Source organism: Pungitius pungitius, chromosome 5 (assembly GCF_949316345.1).
Source record: "Pungitius pungitius chromosome 5, fPunPun2.1, whole genome shotgun sequence".
NCBI classification, from domain to species: Eukaryota; Metazoa; Chordata; class Actinopteri; order Perciformes; family Gasterosteidae; genus Pungitius; species Pungitius pungitius.
Genome location: NC_084904.1, coordinates 6581090 through 6593560, shown reverse-complemented (window position 1 = coordinate 6593560; position 12471 = coordinate 6581090). Strand labels below are relative to the sequence as shown.

The 12471-nt window shown below is 42.6% G+C and overlaps 30 non-coding genes across 30 annotated transcripts; all 30 read right to left on the bottom strand.

Annotated features, from left to right (window-relative positions):
* Positions 1 to 272: 272 nt before the first annotated feature.
* trnal-cag (transfer RNA leucine (anticodon CAG)) lies at positions 273 to 355 on the bottom strand. Its single transcript has one exon. It is a non-coding gene; the product is annotated as a tRNA-Leu (tRNA).
* Positions 356 to 653: 298 nt separating this feature from the next.
* trnal-cag (transfer RNA leucine (anticodon CAG)) lies at positions 654 to 736 on the bottom strand. The gene has a single exon. It is a non-coding gene; the product is annotated as a tRNA-Leu (tRNA).
* A 298-nt stretch (positions 737 to 1034) lies between these two features.
* Positions 1035 to 1117, bottom strand: trnal-cag (transfer RNA leucine (anticodon CAG)). Its single transcript has one exon. It is a non-coding gene; the product is annotated as a tRNA-Leu (tRNA).
* A 319-nt stretch (positions 1118 to 1436) lies between these two features.
* trnal-cag (transfer RNA leucine (anticodon CAG)) lies at positions 1437 to 1519 on the bottom strand. The gene has a single exon. It is a non-coding gene; the product is annotated as a tRNA-Leu (tRNA).
* A 319-nt stretch (positions 1520 to 1838) lies between these two features.
* Positions 1839 to 1921, bottom strand: trnal-cag (transfer RNA leucine (anticodon CAG)). The gene has a single exon. It is a non-coding gene; the product is annotated as a tRNA-Leu (tRNA).
* Positions 1922 to 2219: 298 nt separating this feature from the next.
* Positions 2220 to 2302, bottom strand: trnal-cag (transfer RNA leucine (anticodon CAG)). The gene has a single exon. It is a non-coding gene; the product is annotated as a tRNA-Leu (tRNA).
* A 319-nt stretch (positions 2303 to 2621) lies between these two features.
* Positions 2622 to 2704, bottom strand: trnal-cag (transfer RNA leucine (anticodon CAG)). The gene has a single exon. It is a non-coding gene; the product is annotated as a tRNA-Leu (tRNA).
* Positions 2705 to 3002: 298 nt separating this feature from the next.
* trnal-cag (transfer RNA leucine (anticodon CAG)) lies at positions 3003 to 3085 on the bottom strand. Its single transcript has one exon. It is a non-coding gene; the product is annotated as a tRNA-Leu (tRNA).
* A 319-nt stretch (positions 3086 to 3404) lies between these two features.
* trnal-cag (transfer RNA leucine (anticodon CAG)) lies at positions 3405 to 3487 on the bottom strand. The gene has a single exon. It is a non-coding gene; the product is annotated as a tRNA-Leu (tRNA).
* Positions 3488 to 4187: 700 nt separating this feature from the next.
* trnal-cag (transfer RNA leucine (anticodon CAG)) lies at positions 4188 to 4270 on the bottom strand. Its single transcript has one exon. It is a non-coding gene; the product is annotated as a tRNA-Leu (tRNA).
* Positions 4271 to 4568: 298 nt separating this feature from the next.
* On the bottom strand, positions 4569 to 4651 carry trnal-cag (transfer RNA leucine (anticodon CAG)). The gene has a single exon. It is a non-coding gene; the product is annotated as a tRNA-Leu (tRNA).
* Positions 4652 to 4949: 298 nt separating this feature from the next.
* On the bottom strand, positions 4950 to 5032 carry trnal-cag (transfer RNA leucine (anticodon CAG)). Its single transcript has one exon. It is a non-coding gene; the product is annotated as a tRNA-Leu (tRNA).
* A 298-nt stretch (positions 5033 to 5330) lies between these two features.
* Positions 5331 to 5413, bottom strand: trnal-cag (transfer RNA leucine (anticodon CAG)). Its single transcript has one exon. It is a non-coding gene; the product is annotated as a tRNA-Leu (tRNA).
* A 319-nt stretch (positions 5414 to 5732) lies between these two features.
* Positions 5733 to 5815, bottom strand: trnal-cag (transfer RNA leucine (anticodon CAG)). The gene has a single exon. It is a non-coding gene; the product is annotated as a tRNA-Leu (tRNA).
* Positions 5816 to 6113: 298 nt separating this feature from the next.
* Positions 6114 to 6196, bottom strand: trnal-cag (transfer RNA leucine (anticodon CAG)). Its single transcript has one exon. It is a non-coding gene; the product is annotated as a tRNA-Leu (tRNA).
* Positions 6197 to 6515: 319 nt separating this feature from the next.
* On the bottom strand, positions 6516 to 6598 carry trnal-cag (transfer RNA leucine (anticodon CAG)). The gene has a single exon. It is a non-coding gene; the product is annotated as a tRNA-Leu (tRNA).
* A 319-nt stretch (positions 6599 to 6917) lies between these two features.
* Positions 6918 to 7000, bottom strand: trnal-cag (transfer RNA leucine (anticodon CAG)). The gene has a single exon. It is a non-coding gene; the product is annotated as a tRNA-Leu (tRNA).
* A 319-nt stretch (positions 7001 to 7319) lies between these two features.
* trnal-cag (transfer RNA leucine (anticodon CAG)) lies at positions 7320 to 7402 on the bottom strand. The gene has a single exon. It is a non-coding gene; the product is annotated as a tRNA-Leu (tRNA).
* A 298-nt stretch (positions 7403 to 7700) lies between these two features.
* Positions 7701 to 7783, bottom strand: trnal-cag (transfer RNA leucine (anticodon CAG)). The gene has a single exon. It is a non-coding gene; the product is annotated as a tRNA-Leu (tRNA).
* Positions 7784 to 8081: 298 nt separating this feature from the next.
* Positions 8082 to 8164, bottom strand: trnal-cag (transfer RNA leucine (anticodon CAG)). Its single transcript has one exon. It is a non-coding gene; the product is annotated as a tRNA-Leu (tRNA).
* A 700-nt stretch (positions 8165 to 8864) lies between these two features.
* trnal-cag (transfer RNA leucine (anticodon CAG)) lies at positions 8865 to 8947 on the bottom strand. Its single transcript has one exon. It is a non-coding gene; the product is annotated as a tRNA-Leu (tRNA).
* Positions 8948 to 9245: 298 nt separating this feature from the next.
* On the bottom strand, positions 9246 to 9328 carry trnal-cag (transfer RNA leucine (anticodon CAG)). Its single transcript has one exon. It is a non-coding gene; the product is annotated as a tRNA-Leu (tRNA).
* Positions 9329 to 9626: 298 nt separating this feature from the next.
* On the bottom strand, positions 9627 to 9709 carry trnal-cag (transfer RNA leucine (anticodon CAG)). Its single transcript has one exon. It is a non-coding gene; the product is annotated as a tRNA-Leu (tRNA).
* Positions 9710 to 10007: 298 nt separating this feature from the next.
* Positions 10008 to 10090, bottom strand: trnal-cag (transfer RNA leucine (anticodon CAG)). Its single transcript has one exon. It is a non-coding gene; the product is annotated as a tRNA-Leu (tRNA).
* A 319-nt stretch (positions 10091 to 10409) lies between these two features.
* On the bottom strand, positions 10410 to 10492 carry trnal-cag (transfer RNA leucine (anticodon CAG)). The gene has a single exon. It is a non-coding gene; the product is annotated as a tRNA-Leu (tRNA).
* A 319-nt stretch (positions 10493 to 10811) lies between these two features.
* Positions 10812 to 10894, bottom strand: trnal-cag (transfer RNA leucine (anticodon CAG)). Its single transcript has one exon. It is a non-coding gene; the product is annotated as a tRNA-Leu (tRNA).
* A 298-nt stretch (positions 10895 to 11192) lies between these two features.
* trnal-cag (transfer RNA leucine (anticodon CAG)) lies at positions 11193 to 11275 on the bottom strand. Its single transcript has one exon. It is a non-coding gene; the product is annotated as a tRNA-Leu (tRNA).
* Positions 11276 to 11594: 319 nt separating this feature from the next.
* On the bottom strand, positions 11595 to 11677 carry trnal-cag (transfer RNA leucine (anticodon CAG)). The gene has a single exon. It is a non-coding gene; the product is annotated as a tRNA-Leu (tRNA).
* Positions 11678 to 11975: 298 nt separating this feature from the next.
* On the bottom strand, positions 11976 to 12058 carry trnal-cag (transfer RNA leucine (anticodon CAG)). Its single transcript has one exon. It is a non-coding gene; the product is annotated as a tRNA-Leu (tRNA).
* A 319-nt stretch (positions 12059 to 12377) lies between these two features.
* Positions 12378 to 12460, bottom strand: trnal-cag (transfer RNA leucine (anticodon CAG)). The gene has a single exon. It is a non-coding gene; the product is annotated as a tRNA-Leu (tRNA).
* Between the last annotated feature and the right edge of the window lie 11 nt (positions 12461 to 12471).

The window sequence follows — 12471 nt, the reverse complement described above, 5'->3', positions numbered from 1 at the left end:
TATAGATAATATCTTTTAATCGCACTTTCTTCATCACAGAAAGGGTTGTACAGAGCCTGATGCAGTGTACTTGTCGCTGGTGACAATATATGCTAACAGAAGGAATCTTTGTTGAAATCCCACTCAAACCCCTTTTTAATGGTAAACAAAAGAGACACTTCAAAATGGTCAAACATTTGACGAGTCTACATGATATGTTGCGGCAGTTTAAGATGTAAAGCATTGCTCCGTTTACATCATCATGTTACAGGCAACTGAGCAAGAAAACCACATGTCAGAAGTGGGATTCGAACCCACGCCTCCAGTGGAGACTGCGACCTGAACGCAGCGCCTTAGACCGCTCGGCCATCCTGACGGAAAACAAAAGAAATTGGTGAGAGTTATAGATAATATCTTTTAATCGCACTTTCTTCATCACAGAAAGGGTTGTACAGAGCCTGATGCAGTGTACTTGTCGCTGGTGACAATATATGCTAACAGAAGGAATCTTTGTTGAAATCCCACTCAAACCCCTTTTTAATGGTAAACAAAAGAGAGACTTCAAAATTGTCAAACATTTGACGAGTCTACATGATATGTTGCGGCAGTTTAACATGTAAAGCGTTGCTCTGTCTACATCATCATGTCAAAGGGAAATGAGCAAGAAAACCACATGTCAGAAGTGGGATTCGAACCCACGCCTCCAGTGGAGACTGCGACCTGAACGCAGCGCCTTAGACCGCTCGGCCATCCTGACGGAAAACAAAAGAAATTGGTGAGAGTTATAGATAATATCTTTTAATCGCACTTTCTTCATCACAGAAAGGGTTGTACAGAGCCTGATGCAGTGTACTTGTCGCTGGTGACAATATATGCTAACAGAAGGAATCTTTGTTGAAATCCCACTCAAACCCCTTTTTAATGGTAAACAAAAGAGAGACTTCAAAATTGTCAAACATTTGACGAGTCTACATGATATGTTGCGGCAGTTTAACATGTAAAGCATTGCTCCGTTTACATCATCATGTCACAGGCAACTGAGCAAGAAAACCACATGTCAGAAGTGGGATTCGAACCCACGCCTCCAGTGGAGACTGCGACCTGAACGCAGCGCCTTAGACCGCTCGGCCATCCTGACGGAAAACAAATGAAATTGATGAGAGTTATAGATCATATCTTTTAATGCATTCCATACAACACTACATCGCACTTTCTTCATCACAGAAAGGGTTGTACAGAGCCTGATGCAGTGTACTTGTCGCTGGTGACAATATATGCTAACAGAAGGAATCTTTGTTGAAATCCCACTCAAACCCCTTTTTAATGGTAAACAAAAGAGAGACTTCAAAATTGTCAAACATTTGACGAGTCTACATGATATGTTGCGGCAGTTTAAGATGTAAAGCATTGCTCCGTTTACATCATCATGTCACAGGCAACTGAGCAAGAAAACCACATGTCAGAAGTGGGATTCGAACCCACGCCTCCAGTGGAGACTGCGACCTGAACGCAGCGCCTTAGACCGCTCGGCCATCCTGACGGAAAACAAAAGAAATTGGTGAGAGTTATAGATCATATCTTTTAATGCATTCCATACAACACTACATCGCACTTTCTTCATCACAGAAAGGGTTGTACAGAGCCTGATGCAGTGTACTGATCGCTGGTGACAATATATGCTAACAGAAGGAATCTTTGTTGAAATCCCACTCAAACCCCTTTTTAATGGTAAACAAAAGAGAGACTTCAAAATTGTCAAACATTTGACGAGTCTACATGATATGTTGCGGCAGTTTAACATGTAAAGCATTGCTCTGTCTACATCATCATGTCAAAGGGAAATGAGCAAGAAAACCACATGTCAGAAGTGGGATTCGAACCCACGCCTCCAGTGGAGACTGCGACCTGAACGCAGCGCCTTAGACCGCTCGGCCATCCTGACGGAAAACAAAAGAAATTGGTGAGAGTTATAGATAATATCTTTTAATCGCACTTTCTTCATCACAGAAAGGGTTGTACAGAGCCTGATGCAGTGTACTTGTCGCTGGTGACAATATATGCTAACAGAAGGAATCTTTGTTGAAATCCCACTCAAACCCCTTTTTAATGGTAAACAAAAGAGAGACTTCAAAATTGTCAAACATTTGACGAGTCTACATGATATGTTGCGGCAGTTTAACATGTAAAGCATTGCTCCGTTTACATCATCATGTCACAGGCAACTGAGCAAGAAAACCACATGTCAGAAGTGGGATTCGAACCCACGCCTCCAGTGGAGACTGCGACCTGAACGCAGCGCCTTAGACCGCTCGGCCATCCTGACGGAAAACAAAAGAAATTGGTGAGAGCTATAGATCATATCTTTCAATGCATTCCATACAACACTACATCGCACTTTCTTCATCACAGAAAGCGTTGTACAGAGCCTGATGCAGTGTACTTGTCGCTGGTGACAATATATGCTAACAGAAGGAATCTTTGTTGAAATCCCACTCAAACCCCTTTTTAATGGTAAACAAAAGAGAGACTTCAAAATTGTCAAACATTTGACGAGTCTACATGATATGTTGCGGCAGTTTAACATGTAAAGCGTTGCTCTGTCTACATCATCATGTCAAAGGGAAATGAGCAAGAAAACCACATGTCAGAAGTGGGATTCGAACCCACGCCTCCAGTGGAGACTGCGACCTGAACGCAGCGCCTTAGACCGCTCGGCCATCCTGACGGAAAACAAAAGAAATTGGTGAGAGTTATAGATAATATCTTTTAATCGCACTTTCTTCATCACAGAAAGGGTTGTACAGAGCCTGATGCAGTGTACTTGTCGCTGGTGACAATATATGCTAACAGAAGGAATCTTTGTTGAAATCCCACTCAAACCCCTTTTTAATGGTAAACAAAAGAGAGACTTCAAAATTGTCAAACATTTGACGAGTCTACATGATATGTTGCGGCAGTTTAACATGTAAAGCATTGCTCCGTTTACATCATCATGTCACAGGCAACTGAGCAAGAAAACCACATGTCAGAAGTGGGATTCGAACCCACGCCTCCAGTGGAGACTGCGACCTGAACGCAGCGCCTTAGACCGCTCGGCCATCCTGACGGAAAACAAATGAAATTGATGAGAGTTATAGATCATATCTTTTAATGCATTCCATACAACACTACATCGCACTTTCTTCATCACAGAAAGGGTTGTACAGAGCCTGATGCAGTGTACTTGTCGCTGGTGACAATATATGCTAACAGAAGGAATCTTTGTTGAAATCCCACTCAAACCCCTTTTTAATGGTAAACAAAAGAGAGACTTCAAAATTGTCAAACATTTGACGAGTCTACATGATATGTTGCGGCAGTTTAACATGTAAAGCATTGCTCTGTCTACATCATCATGTCAAAGGGAAATGAGCAAGAAAACCACATGTCAGAAGTGGGATTCGAACCCACGCCTCCAGTGGAGACTGCGACCTGAACGCAGCGCCTTAGACCGCTCGGCCATCCTGACGGAAAACAAAAGAAATTGGTGAGAGTTATAGATAATATCTTTTAATCGCACTTTCTTCATCACAGAAAGGGTTGTACAGAGCCTGATGCAGTGTACTTGTCGCTGGTGACAATATATGCTAACAGAAGGAATCTTTGTTGAAATCCCACTCAAACCCCTTTTTAATGGTAAACAAAAGAGAGACTTCAAAATGGTCAAACATTTGACGAGTCTACATGATATGTTGCGGCAGTTTAAGATGTAAAGCATTGCTCCGTTTACATCATCATGTTACAGGAAACTGAGCAAGAAAACCACATGTCAGAAGTGAGATTCGAACCCACGCCTCCAGTGGAGACTGCGACCTGAACGCAGCGCCTTAGACCGCTCGGCCATCCTGACGGAAAACAAAAGAAATTGGTGAGAGTTATAGATCATATCTTTTAATGCATTCCATACAACACTACATCGCACTTTCTTCATCACAGAAAGGGTTGTACAGAGCCTGATGCAGTGTACTTGTCGCTGGTGACAATATATGCTAACAGAAGGAATCTTTGTTGAAATCCCACTCAAACCCCTTTTTAATGGTAAACAAAAGAGAGACTTCAAAATGGTCAAACATTTGACGAGTCTACATGATATGTTGCGGCAGTTTAAGATGTAAAGCATTGCTCCGTTTACATCATCATGTTACAGGCAACTGAGCAAGAAAACCACATGTCAGAAGTGGGATTCGAACCCACGCCTCCAGTGGAGACTGCGACCTGAACGCAGCGCCTTAGACCGCTCGGCCATCCTGACGGAAAACAAAAGAAATTGGTGAGAGTTATAGATAATATCTTTTAATCGCACTTTCTTCATCACAGAAAGGGTTGTACAGAGCCTGATGCAGTGTACTTGTCGCTGGTGACAATATATGCTAACAGAAGGAATCTTTGTTGAAATCCCACTCAAACCCCTTTTTAATGGTAAACAAAAGAGAGACTTCAAAATGGTCAAACATTTGACGAGTCTACATGATATGTTGCGGCAGTTTAAGATGTAAAGCATTGCTCCGTTTACATCATCATGTTACAGGCAACTGAGCAAGAAAACCACATGTCAGAAGTGGGATTCGAACCCACGCCTCCAGTGGAGACTGCGACCTGAACGCAGCGCCTTAGACCGCTCGGCCATCCTGACGGAAAACAAAAGAAATTGGTGAGAGTTATAGATAATATCTTTTAATCGCACTTTCTTCATCACAGAAAGGGTTGTACAGAGCCTGATGCAGTGTACTTGTCGCTGGTGACAATATATGCTAACAGAAGGAATCTTTGTTGAAATCCCACTCAAACCCCTTTTTAATGGTAAACAAAAGAGAGACTTCAAAATTGTCAAACATTTGACGAGTCTACATGATATGTTGCGGCAGTTTAACATGTAAAGCGTTGCTCTGTCTACATCATCATGTCAAAGGGAAATGAGCAAGAAAACCACATGTCAGAAGTGGGATTCGAACCCACGCCTCCAGTGGAGACTGCGACCTGAACGCAGCGCCTTAGACCGCTCGGCCATCCTGACGGAAAACAAAAGAAATTGGTGAGAGTTATAGATAATATCTTTTAATCGCACTTTCTTCATCACAGAAAGGGTTGTACAGAGCCTGATGCAGTGTACTTGTCGCTGGTGACAATATATGCTAACAGAAGGAATCTTTGTTGAAATCCCACTCAAACCCCTTTTTAATGGTAAACAAAAGAGAGACTTCAAAATTGTCAAACATTTGACGAGTCTACATGATATGTTGCGGCAGTTTAACATGTAAAGCATTGCTCCGTTTACATCATCATGTCACAGGCAACTGAGCAAGAAAACCACATGTCAGAAGTGGGATTCGAACCCACGCCTCCAGTGGAGACTGCGACCTGAACGCAGCGCCTTAGACCGCTCGGCCATCCTGACGGAAAACAAATGAAATTGATGAGAGTTATAGATCATATCTTTTAATGCATTCCATACAACACTACATCGCACTTTCTTCATCACAGAAAGGGTTGTACAGAGCCTGATGCAGTGTACTTGTCGCTGGTGACAATATATGCTAACAGAAGGAATCTTTGTTGAAATCCCACTCAAACCCCTTTTTAATGGTAAACAAAAGAGAGACTTCAAAATTGTCAAACATTTGACGAGTCTACATGATATGTTGCGGCAGTTTAAGATGTAAAGCATTGCTCCGTTTACATCATCATGTCACAGGCAACTGAGCAAGAAAACCACATGTCAGAAGTGGGATTCGAACCCACGCCTCCAGTGGAGACTGCGACCTGAACGCAGCGCCTTAGACCGCTCGGCCATCCTGACGGAAAACAAAAGAAATTGGTGAGAGTTATAGATAATATCTTTTAATCGCACTTTCTTCATCACAGAAAGGGTTGTACAGAGCCTGATGCAGTGTACTTGTCGCTGGTGACAATATATGCTAACAGAAGGAATCTTTGTTGAAATCCCACTCAAACCCCTTTTTAATGGTAAACAAAAGAGAGACTTCAAAATTGTCAAACATTTGACGAGTCTACATGATATGTTGCGGCAGTTTAACATGTAAAGCATTGCTCTGTCTACATCATCATGTCAAAGGGAAATGAGCAAGAAAACCACATGTCAGAAGTGGGATTCGAACCCACGCCTCCAGTGGAGACTGCGACCTGAACGCAGCGCCTTAGACCGCTCGGCCATCCTGACGGAAAACAAAAGAAATTGGTGAGAGTTATAGATTATATCTTTTAATGCATTCGATATAACATTACATAGCACTTTCTTGATCACAGAAAGGGTTGTACACGGCCTGATGCAGTATACTGATCGCTGCTTACTATATATGCTAACAGAAGGAAGCTTTGTTCAAATCCCACTCAAACCCCTTTTTAATGGTAAACAAAAGAGAGACTTCAAAATTGTCAAACATTTGACGAGTCTACATGATATGTTGCGGCAGTTTAACATGTAAAGCATTGCTCCGTTTACATCATCATGTCACAGGCAACTGAGCAAGAAAACCACATGTCAGAAGTGGGATTCGAACCCACGCCTCCAGTGGAGACTGCGACCTGAACGCAGCGCCTTAGACCGCTCGGCCATCCTGACGGAAAACAAAAGAAATTGGTGAGAGTTATAGATCATATCTTGTAATGCATTCCATACAACACTACATCGCACTTTCTTCATCACAGAAAGGGTTGTACAGAGCCTGATGCAGTGTACTTGTCGCTGGTGACAATATATGCTAACAGAAGGAATCTTTGTTGAAATCCCACTCAAACCCCTTTTTAATGGTAAACAAAAGAGAGACTTCAAAATGGTCAAACATTTGACGAGTCTACATGATATGTTGCGGCAGTTTAAGATGTAAAGCATTGCTCCGTTTACATCATCATGTCACAGGCAACTGAGCAAGAAAACCACATGTCAGAAGTGGGATTCGAACCCACGCCTCCAGTGGAGACTGCGACCTGAACGCAGCGCCTTAGACCGCTCGGCCATCCTGACGGAAAACAAAAGAAATTGGTGAGAGTTATAGATCATATCTTTTAATGCATTCCATACAACACTACATCGCACTTTCTTCATCACAGAAAGGGTTGTACAGAGCCTGATGCAGTGTACTGATCGCTGGTGACAATATATGCTAACAGAAGGAATCTTTGTTCAAATCCCACTCAAACCCCTTTTTAATGGTAAACAAAAGAGAGACTTCAAAATTGTCAAACATTTGACGAGTCTACATGATATGTTGCGGCAGTTTAACATGTAAAGCATTGCTCTGTCTACATCATCATGTCAAAGGGAAATGAGCAAGAAAACCACATGTCAGAAGTGGGATTCGAACCCACGCCTCCAGTGGAGACTGCGACCTGAACGCAGCGCCTTAGACCGCTCGGCCATCCTGACGGAAAACAAAAGAAATTGGTGAGAGTTATAGATAATATCTTTTAATCGCACTTTCTTCATCACAGAAAGGGTTGTACAGAGCCTGATGCAGTGTACTTGTCGCTGGTGACAATATATGCTAACAGAAGGAATCTTTGTTGAAATCCCACTCAAACCCCTTTTTAATGGTAAACAAAAGAGAGACTTCAAAATGGTCAAACATTTGACGAGTCTACATGATATGTTGCGGCAGTTTAAGATGTAAAGCATTGCTCCGTTTACATCATCATGTTACAGGCAACTGAGCAAGAAAACCACATGTCAGAAGTGGGATTCGAACCCACGCCTCCAGTGGAGACTGCGACCTGAACGCAGCGCCTTAGACCGCTCGGCCATCCTGACGGAAAACAAAAGAAATTGGTGAGAGTTATAGATAATATCTTTTAATCGCACTTTCTTCATCACAGAAAGGGTTGTACAGAGCCTGATGCAGTGTACTTGTCGCTGGTGACAATATATGCTAACAGAAGGAATCTTTGTTGAAATCCCACTCAAACCCCTTTTTAATGGTAAACAAAAGAGAGACTTCAAAATTGTCAAACATTTGACGAGTCTACATGATATGTTGCGGCAGTTTAACATGTAAAGCATTGCTCTGTCTACATCATCATGTCAAAGGGAAATGAGCAAGAAAACCACATGTCAGAAGTGGGATTCGAACCCACGCCTCCAGTGGAGACTGCGACCTGAACGCAGCGCCTTAGACCGCTCGGCCATCCTGACGGAAAACAAAAGAAATTGGTGAGAGTTATAGATAATATCTTTTAATCGCACTTTCTTCATCACAGAAAGGGTTGTACAGAGCCTGATGCAGTGTACTTGTCGCTGGTGACAATATATGCTAACAGAAGGAATCTTTGTTGAAATCCCACTCAAACCCCTTTTTAATTGTAAACAAAAGAGAGACTTCAAAATGGTCAAACATTTGACGAGTCTACATGATATGTTGCGGCAGTTTAAGATGTAAAGCATTGCTCCGTTTACATCATCATGTTACAGGAAACTGAGCAAGAAAACCACATGTCAGAAGTGAGATTCGAACCCACGCCTCCAGTGGAGACTGCGACCTGAACGCAGCGCCTTAGACCGCTCGGCCATCCTGACGGAAAACAAAAGAAATTGGTGAGAGTTATAGATCATATCTTTTAATGCATTCCATACAACACTACATCGCACTTTCTTCATCACAGAAAGGGTTGTACAGAGCCTGATGCAGTGTACTTGTCGCTGGTGACAATATATGCTAACAGAAGGAATCTTTGTTGAAATCCCACTCAAACCCCTTTTTAATGGTAAACAAAAGAGAGACTTCAAAATGGTCAAACATTTGACGAGTCTACATGATATGTTGCGGCAGTTTAAGATGTAAAGCATTGCTCCGTTTACATCATCATGTTACAGGCAACTGAGCAAGAAAACCACATGTCAGAAGTGGGATTCGAACCCACGCCTCCAGTGGAGACTGCGACCTGAACGCAGCGCCTTAGACCGCTCGGCCATCCTGACGGAAAACAAAAGAAATTGGTGAGAGTTATAGATAATATCTTTTAATCGCACTTTCTTCATCACAGAAAGGGTTGTACAGAGCCTGATGCAGTGTACTTGTCGCTGGTGACAATATATGCTAACAGAAGGAATCTTTGTTGAAATCCCACTCAAACCCCTTTTTAATGGTAAACAAAAGAGAGACTTCAAAATGGTCAAACATTTGACGAGTCTACATGATATGTTGCGGCAGTTTAAGATGTAAAGCATTGCTCCGTTTACATCATCATGTTACAGGCAACTGAGCAAGAAAACCACATGTCAGAAGTGGGATTCGAACCCACGCCTCCAGTGGAGACTGCGACCTGAACGCAGCGCCTTAGACCGCTCGGCCATCCTGACGGAAAACAAAAGAAATTGGTGAGAGTTATAGATAATATCTTTTAATCGCACTTTCTTCATCACAGAAAGGGTTGTACAGAGCCTGATGCAGTGTACTTGTCGCTGGTGACAATATATGCTAACAGAAGGAATCTTTGTTGAAATCCCACTCAAACCCCTTTTTAATGGTAAACAAAAGAGAGACTTCAAAATTGTCAAACATTTGACGAGTCTACATGATATGTTGCGGCAGTTTAACATGTAAAGCGTTGCTCTGTCTACATCATCATGTCAAAGGGAAATGAGCAAGAAAACCACATGTCAGAAGTGGGATTCGAACCCACGCCTCCAGTGGAGACTGCGACCTGAACGCAGCGCCTTAGACCGCTCGGCCATCCTGACGGAAAACAAAAGAAATTGGTGAGAGTTATAGATAATATCTTTTAATCGCACTTTCTTCATCACAGAAAGGGTTGTACAGAGCCTGATGCAGTGTACTTGTCGCTGGTGACAATATATGCTAACAGAAGGAATCTTTGTTGAAATCCCACTCAAACCCCTTTTTAATGGTAAACAAAAGAGAGACTTCAAAATTGTCAAACATTTGACGAGTCTACATGATATGTTGCGGCAGTTTAACATGTAAAGCATTGCTCCGTTTACATCATCATGTCACAGGCAACTGAGCAAGAAAACCACATGTCAGAAGTGGGATTCGAACCCACGCCTCCAGTGGAGACTGCGACCTGAACGCAGCGCCTTAGACCGCTCGGCCATCCTGACGGAAAACAAATGAAATTGATGAGAGTTATAGATCATATCTTTTAATGCATTCCATACAACACTACATCGCACTTTCTTCATCACAGAAAGGGTTGTACAGAGCCTGATGCAGTGTACTTGTCGCTGGTGACAATATATGCTAACAGAAGGAATCTTTGTTGAAATCCCACTCAAACCCCTTTTTAATGGTAAACAAAAGAGAGACTTCAAAATTGTCAAACATTTGACGAGTCTACATGATATGTTGCGGCAGTTTAAGATGTAAAGCATTGCTCCGTTTACATCATCATGTCACAGGCAACTGAGCAAGAAAACCACATGTCAGAAGTGGGATTCGAACCCACGCCTCCAGTGGAGACTGCGACCTGAACGCAGCGCCTTAGACCGCTCGGCCATCCTGACGGAAAACAAAAGAAATTGGTGAGAGTTATAGATCATATCTTTTAATGCATTCCATACAACACTACATCGCACTTTCTTCATCACAGAAAGGGTTGTACAGAGCCTGATGCAGTGTACTGATCGCTGGTGACAATATATGCTAACAGAAGGAATCTTTGTTCAAATCCCACTCAAACCCCTTTTTAATGGTAAACAAAAGAGAGACTTCAAAATTGTCAAACATTTGACGAGTCTACGTGATATGTTGCGGCAGTTTAACATGTAAAGCATTGCTCTGTCTACATCATCATGTCAAAGGGAAATGAGCAAGAAAACCACATGTCAGAAGTGGGATTCGAACCCACGCCTCCAGTGGAGACTGCGACCTGAACGCAGCGCCTTAGACCGCTCGGCCATCCTGACGGAAAACTAAAGAAATTGGTGAGAGTTATAGATCATATCTTTTAATCGCACTTTCTTCATCACAGAAAGCGTTGTACAGAGCCTGATGCAGTGTACTTGTCGCTGGTGACAATATATGCTAACAGAAGGAATCTTTGTTGAAATCCCACTCAAACCCCTTTTTAATGGTAAACAAAAGAGAGACTTCAAAATTGTCAAACATTTGACTAGTCTACATGATATGTTGCGGCAGTTTAACATGTAAAGCATTGCTCTGTCTACATCATCATGTCAAAGGGAACTGAGCAAGAAAACCACATGTCAGAAGTGGGATTCGAACCCACGCCTCCAGTGGAGACTGCGACCTGAACGCAGCGCCTTAGACCGCTCGGCCATCCTGACGGAAAACAAATGAAATTGATGAGAGTTATAGATCACATCTTTTAATGCATTCCATACAACACTACATCGCACTTTCTTCATCACAGAAAGGGTTGTACAGAGCCTGATGCAGTGTACTTGTCGCTGGTGACAATATATGCTAACAGAAGGAATCTTTGTTGAAATCCCACTCAAACCCCTTTTTAATGGTAAACAAAAGAGAGACTTCAAAATTGTCAAACATTTGACGAGTCTACATGATATGTTGCGGCAGTTTAACATGTAAAGCATTGCTCTGTCTACATCATCATGTCAAAGGGAAATGAGCAAGAAAACCACATGTCAGAAGTGGGATTCGAACCCACGCCTCCAGTGGAGACTGCGACCTGAACGCAGCGCCTTAGACCGCTCGGCCATCCTGACGGAAAACAAAAGAAATTGGTGAGAGTTATAGATAATATCTTTTAATCGCACTTTCTTCATCACAGAAAGGGTTGTACAGAGCCTGATGCAGTGTACTTGTCGCTGGTGACAATATATGCTAACAGAAGGAATCTTTGTTGAAATCCCACTCAAACCCCTTTTTAATGGTAAACAAAAGAGAGACTTCAAAATTGTCAAACATTTGACGAGTCTACATGATATGTTGCGGCAGTTTAACATGTAAAGCATTGCTCCGTTTACATCATCATGTCACAGGCAACTGAGCAAGAAAACCACATGTCAGAAGTGGGATTCGAACCCACGCCTCCAGTGGAGACTGCGACCTGAACGCAGCGCCTTAGACCGCTCGGCCATCCTGACGGAAAACAAAAGAAATTGGTGAGAGCTATAGATCATATCTTTCAATGCATTCCATACAACACTACATCGCACTTTCTTCATCACAGAAAGCGTTGTACAGAGCCTGATGCAGTGTACTTGTCGCTGGTGACAATATATGCTAACAGAAGGAATCTTTGTTGAAATCCCACTCAAACCCCTTTTTAATGGTAAACAAAAGAGAGACTTCAAAATTGTCAAACATTTGACGAGTCTACATGATATGTTGCGGCAGTTTAACATGTAAAGCGTTGCTCTGTCTACATCATCATGTCAAAGGGAAATGAGCAAGAAAACCACATGTCAGAAGTGGGATTCGAACCCACGCCTCCAGTGGAGACTGCGACCTGAACGCAGCGCCTTAGACCGCTCGGCCATCCTGACGGAAAACAAAA